This window comes from Alexandromys fortis, unplaced genomic scaffold (assembly GCF_014885135.2).
Source record: "Alexandromys fortis isolate MF-2015 unplaced genomic scaffold, M_Fortis_MF-2015_v1.1 scaffold_18, whole genome shotgun sequence".
NCBI lineage: Eukaryota > Metazoa > Chordata > Mammalia > Rodentia > Cricetidae > Alexandromys > Alexandromys fortis.
Window position 1 is genome coordinate 17,587,874 of NW_026067897.1, and position 6,568 is coordinate 17,594,441.

General features: G+C 42.0%; 1 pseudogene; it reads left to right on the forward strand.

Annotated features, from left to right (window-relative positions):
- The first annotated feature begins 377 nt into the window (after positions 1-377).
- On the forward strand, positions 378-951 carry LOC126515592 (translationally-controlled tumor protein-like; annotated as a pseudogene).
- Positions 952-6,568: the final 5,617 nt, after the last annotated feature.

The following is a 6,568-nucleotide window of genomic DNA, read 5'->3' on the forward strand; positions in this document are numbered from 1 at the left end:
CATCCTTGCCTTCCTGCTTCTGGCTTCTTTTGCTTGATGCGATGTCCCCTAGCACTGTTCATATTCTCATCACAGATGACGACTCTCCCTTTCATGGATGACTGGTGCTGTGCTCTGAGCTGTGCTGTGTTTTCTCTCCCCATTCATTGGCTGGCGGACTCTTGGATTATTTTCATTCATTTGTACATAGGCCACAAAATTACATGTCTGCAAATGTCTCTTTGGAAAAAAAAAAAAACAACATTTCTGCCTTTTGCAATTTTTTTTCAACAGAGGCCAGTCTGAAATATACAGAATTATTGATAATATTAAAAAAAGATGAATTTGCTTTTCCGCCTGCTCCCCCCTCCCCCCCGAGCGCGGCTCCGGCTGCGCTGCGCTGTCAGGCTAGCGCCGCCGTCCCCCGATGCCACCATGATCATCTACCGGGACATCATCAGCCATGACGAGCTGTTCTCCGACATCTACAAGATCCGGGAGATCACGGACGGGCTATGCCTGAGGAGGAGGGCAAGATGGTCAGTAGAACAGAGGGTAACATCGATGACTCGCTCATTGGTGGGAATGCTTCCGCTGAAGGCCCAGAGGGCGAAGGTACCGAAAGCACAGTAGTCACTGGTGTTGACGTTGTCATGAACCACCACTTACAAGAAACCAGCTTCACAAAAGAGGCCTACAAAAAGTACATCAAAGACTACATGAAATCACTCAAAGGCAAACTTGAAGAACAGAAACCAGAAAGAGTAAAGCCTTTTATGACTGGGGCTGCAGAGCAAATTAAGCACATCCTTGCTAATTTCAATAACTACCAGTTTTTTTATTGGTGAGAACATGAATCCAGATGGCATGGTTGCTCTCCTGGACTACCGTGAAGATGGCGTGACTCCATACATGATTTTCTTCAAGGATGGCCTAGAGATGGAGAAATGTTAACAAATTGGATCTATCACCTGTCACCATAACCGGCTGCTGCTTCCCATCCATACAACACCAGGACTTAGGACAAATGGGACGGATGTCACCTTGAGCTCTTATTTTAACCATGATTTATCTGGAATGGAGACATTGGTGTTTTCTTTTTTCCTTTTTTTTTCTTTAAAGAAAAAACATGTCGTGTAGGTTGTCTAAAAATAAAGTGCATTTAAATTAAAAAAAAAAAGATGAATTTCCATGGCCAACAGAAAGAGACTTATGAAATGTATCACAGCAATGCATACCATAGACTATGAGAAAGCTTTTTAAAATTATATTTATAATATTTTAAGGTCACAGTAAACTATGAAATGAGAAGACCAATCTAACTGTTTTAGACGCAATAGAATCTCAATTATGAGCAAAATTTCAAAGAGAATGTCTAAGAAGCAACTTGCTTAAATAATAATAAAACTTGCCAGCGTATGGTGAGGTGGTGGTTTATATTTATCCTGTCTTTTAACATTTTTTAAACTATTCAATATGTCAATCTAGTATAGTACAATAGAAAAGTAAGGGAGAATAAGGAGAGCAAAGAAAAGACCGTCTGCTATCAAAATACCAAAACATCAAAATGCTCACACAGAATTTTAATTAAATTCCTTCTAGACTCACTCTGAAGCCTCAATTCTTCCCAATGTATCAACCTTTTCTCTACTAGATTAACGATTAGTGTCTCCAGGACCGCTCTTGGTTTAAGTCTCTTTTGGTATATAAATGCTCTCTTTCTCATTTGTAGATCTAGTTCCAACTTTACCAGTGTTCATGTCATCTCTCACAGAAAAATTAGTTCTTACTTTCATTCATTTATTTAGTCACCTGGTCACTCATAGCATGATGTACTGGGGAAAAAAGCATAAGAAAGGTAGGGTTTTCTTATCAAGAATCTCCAGGAAAATTTCAAAGGAGCCCTAAGAAGTTCTAGGAAGCATCCTAAGGTTAAGATGGGGCCATCATAAAAGTTCCCTTGTTAGAACGTCGCTTCCAACCCTTCCTTCATGATATTAAAGTCTCCTAAATGCCCTGGTCTGTTCATGTGGTACCTTCTCCTCACTGCTGGGGCTTGGCCACTTCTGCTGTGTACTGATACAGTCCTCTCGATCCATGGCCACAACCCAGGTCTGCACTTCTAGCCTCACCCTCCCCAACAAACCAAAACTCTGGTGGCTTCATCTGTACTGTTTCGTTATTCTCGGGTCTCGACTACTTGTTTTCTCTCAGAATCCCAGAAAATCTGGAACCCTCTCAGCAGATGGGGCTTCTCACCTCTGTCTGCGGATGACAGGTTGGCACAGTCATCCCTAATGAATTTATTCATAGATGTTCTAAACCACTGGCAAGTGTGAACACCCTATTATGTCTTTCATCTCTTCTCTGCTGCAGGGATTTTCCCATTCATTTCTTCTTTCTTCAAGACAGGCCCTGCTGAGAGGGCATCCCTTTCCAACCATGTATGGCCACATTTTAAGGAAGGTCACATATCATATGAAGATCTTCAAAACACAAGAAGGAACCGACGAGGCTCAAGAGTGGAAGATGTGGCAGGGATGATCCCCTTGTAAAAAGAAGTCTCGACAGCAAGATTTTCAAAAACTACCTTGCTGTTCTCTGCTGATTCTTTTTCATTTAACAGATAGTCAACAGAAATATGGCTTCTCAGAAAACATGGTATTTTGTTACATTGGTAAGAAAATTATATGTACCTTCATATTTTTCTGTTTCAGTTCTTTTCTCCCCCATTAATCCTCTTTATTTCATAGGCTCATGGTTTATTTGTTTGTTTTTTGAAAACAGCTTCTATGTCATTCAGTAAGACACCTCATTAGGTCCTTGAGATTTCATCTGTGATGTCTCCACTTGGCCATCCAGATTCTGCTTTGTGTTTTTCAGGAGAGGGGTTCTCTTTATCCCACTGGTCAACCTCCTTATCCTTTAAAGCTATGGGCCTTAGAATGTTTATCATCTCCGTCCTGGAAATTATTATCTAGTTTGCTGTCTGCTGCTTTACTAAAACCTTGACCGACTCCAACAGAGGGAGGACAGGGTTTATTTGGCCTAAACTACTACATCACAATGTGCCCTGGAGGGGAGTCACAGCAGGAACCTGGAGACAGAAGCAGAAGCTGATGCCATAAAGGAACGCTGCTAACTGGCTTCCTCTGTATAGCCTACTCAGCCTGATTCCTTATACAAGTCAATACTACCCACAGTGGGGTAGGCCCACCCACGTCGATCACCACCCACGTCGATCATTAATTCAGAAAATGCTTCTCAGACTTGTCTACAACCATGGCAGCAGTTTCTCGAGTGAAGTTAGTTCAAACTCTGGTTTGAGTCAAGTTAACCAAAACTAACCAGAAGTTTTGGTGAGGGCCAAGGACCATCTTGTCCTTGGTCCTAACTCAAGCTTTCCGCGTGGTGCCACACAATTTGATTCTTTATTGACATTACATTCCTTCCAAGATCCTGATTTGTGCTAAACTGTTTTTCTGACTTCATTTACCATATTAGAACATGACTGAAACAAGTTAAAAATCAAAATACACATAAGTTAACTTGTCTAATGTAGTCAGGAAATGACAGAAATAAACCATAGCAAGATAAATTCAGAGAAGTATTATTTAAATATTGTAGTCATTATTTCAGACCTCCTGCAAAGATTTCTATGGAATAGATAGACTATTCTATAGAATGGTAGAAAAGATAGGAAAATAGAAAGAATAGAGGTGAATAAGGCTCACTCTTTGCTCTTAAGAAGTTCAGTCTAGAGTAGAAGTTAGCAGTAATCCTTCCAAGGTCAGATGGCTTAGTTTTAACTCCGGTTGGATTATTTGTTCTCTGTGCAGTCTTGGAACAGTCTCTGGACCTTCTATCTGTCGTTTCCAAATGAGAACAATGAGGATTAAATGAGACAATCCAGAAAGAGTTCCTTGAAGGAAGAATTGGTGGAGGCCTGTGAGAAAGAGATCAGTGCCAAACATCGGGCAGAGTGGGCAAAACCTGACTATGCCCTAGCAGCACACGAAAGTTGCCCAACCAACACCCGCAGCAGGGATATCAGGTCATGCAAAATTACGTCCTTATGGAAGCCCACCAAATGTTCATAGAACCATGAAGTATGTAGAACACTTGGAGCCACCAGTGGATTGTCACCTGGGAGTTTGTAGGAACCCTAAAACTGAAAGCCTTGAAAGCCAGGCAAAGAAGATAAACTTCATCCTATTGGACATGAGGACCAATAAAGGAGTCCACACGAAATGTTATCTGCCATTTAAGATCATTCTACAAGAAGGTACCTGGAGAGAGCCAAGCCTGGAGAGATGGCAGATTCCTCAGTGTTTGAACTAAGTGTGTGCAATAGACAGGGCTCAATCAGCACGATTCAACCAGAATTCCGCAACTGTGCAACGCAGAAGAAAGCACATAATCAGGAGCCCTGTATTTTACAGTTTGATGCTATTTCAGCATAGCTTTCCTGGAAGCAACCAGGGGCTTTCAATGAATCCAGCTACATGTAAAGGGGAAAATGTATTAAAACAAATGAGAGATAAAAAGGGTCAAACCTAAGACAACAGCACAAGAGACAAAGAAAAGAAGCAAGACTCCAGGAGACTAGCATCCGAGTGGAACTACTATTACCATATTGTAAATGAGGGACTGTGGTACTGCCAAGTGCATCTTCCCAATAGGGCATAACAGCATGGCATGGCTGTCCTCAACAAATTTACCCCTAGTTCCACCTGCAGTTTTCTAATATTCCAGTAACTAGCTGAGCAACATGGTCCCCCAGGCCTCACTTGTGCACTTTCTTTCACTTCCTTACCAAGTGTTACTAAGCTTTATGATCGACTGAGAATTGTGCTGGGTTTTGCTTATAATCAAATAAATACTATGCATTCCTTGGTCTTAAGATGTTTACAGCCCAAAAGGATGAACAGACACTGGGAAAGAAAAGCAGAGAAATCTCATCGTCTAGCACATTTCAAAAGGGTAGGACTGTCATATTTAATATTCCAGGAAAGTATTTTAAATATTTTCACATTTAATTTATATGTATTGTTAGATTTTTAAATCTTAATTTTTATGTGTATGAGTGTTTGGCCAGCAGGTGTGTCTGTGCCCTGTGTGCATGCCTGGTATTTGTGGAGGTAAGAAGGGGGCATTGACTCCCCCCCCCCATTACTGGGTCGTGAGTCACTATGCAGGTGCTGGGAATCAAACCCAGGTTCTCTGCAAGGGCAAGGGCAAGGGCAAGGGCAAGGGCCAGGGCAAGAGCCGCTGAGCCTCATCAAGGAACACATTTTAGAGCCCACTATTTTCTTTCCCTCTGCTAGTTCCTCTTCACACTGAGGGTCTTCAGCAGCTCTCTCCATCTCCTTACATTTCCCCGGGTAAATTCCTGAACATCCACAGCTTTGTACAGCCTCAGTTTATTTTGAAATCTCCAGACTTAACTTCCAAGCCCTGATTCTTTATGAACCAGCGGTTCCCATGACCCAACCAATCACCTAATATCACTGCTGTAACACTTTGGGAATATCTCAACCATGACATGTCCAAAGCTTAATTTCAGAAGTAGAAATTTTTCTTTTCCCAAGTGTTTTTCTTCTGGTGTTATCCTTGTAATCAAATGAGATCATCTATGCAGTTATCCAGAACCCTCAGTGCTATCCTTGACATCTTCTCCATCGATTATGAAACCCTTTCTCAATTTTATTCCTTTTTACTGGTCCCCAATTACCTAAGCCGCCAACGCTTCTCATCAGAACCTCTGAGATACCTTCCAACAAGATTTCCTCTCCAAAGTTATTACTGTTTACTTCACAGTACTTTTCTACACTGAGCACGTTTTTAACACACACACACACACACACACACACACACTCCTCCATTCTGTCTTTAAGATCCATAAACACATTTTTTTTCTTTTAGAATATGCTAGCATGTAGGAGGCACATCTTCAGGTTGTGATGAACTCTGGAGTTCTAGAGCAATAGCATCTGGACTTCAAGCAGTGGGATTGGATGCCTGAGCAGCATCAAAGGACAGAGGAATGAGTGCTGTCTAGCACAGGGAGCTCCAGAAGTGGCGATAAAGGTTAGTGTTAGCTGGCTAACGTTCGCCTTTTTGTGCCACTGGAGCTACTTTGGTGTAACCACACTAAATCATACGCAGGCCCGACTGGAAGGAGAATTCTGTAATCCACCAACTTCTTAAACACCTTTCCATCCACCATCCACCCACTCTTTCCACCCAAGGTGGAAGCAACAGAAAGTCATACCCAGCCCTGTGCCTGACACTGAGCTAGACACAGGAGATAGAAAGAGGAGCAAAACCAAGCGCCCAAGCCCATGGAGTCTGCCATTCAATGGAGGAATAACTCAAACAGGTATTTATAACCCGATATTCTAAGGATGAAACAGAATTCCAGAATTGTTCAGGAAGTTGGTGTGGCCAGTCTGATGTTTTAGATCAACTACACTTGAGGGTTACACGACGCATCAAATGGTACAGGGACGATCTGAAGCTAGGGGGGACTTTGCTGTCCATTCCATATGCCCTTAGACGTAATTTCAGTGCGCACTTCTGTCTACAT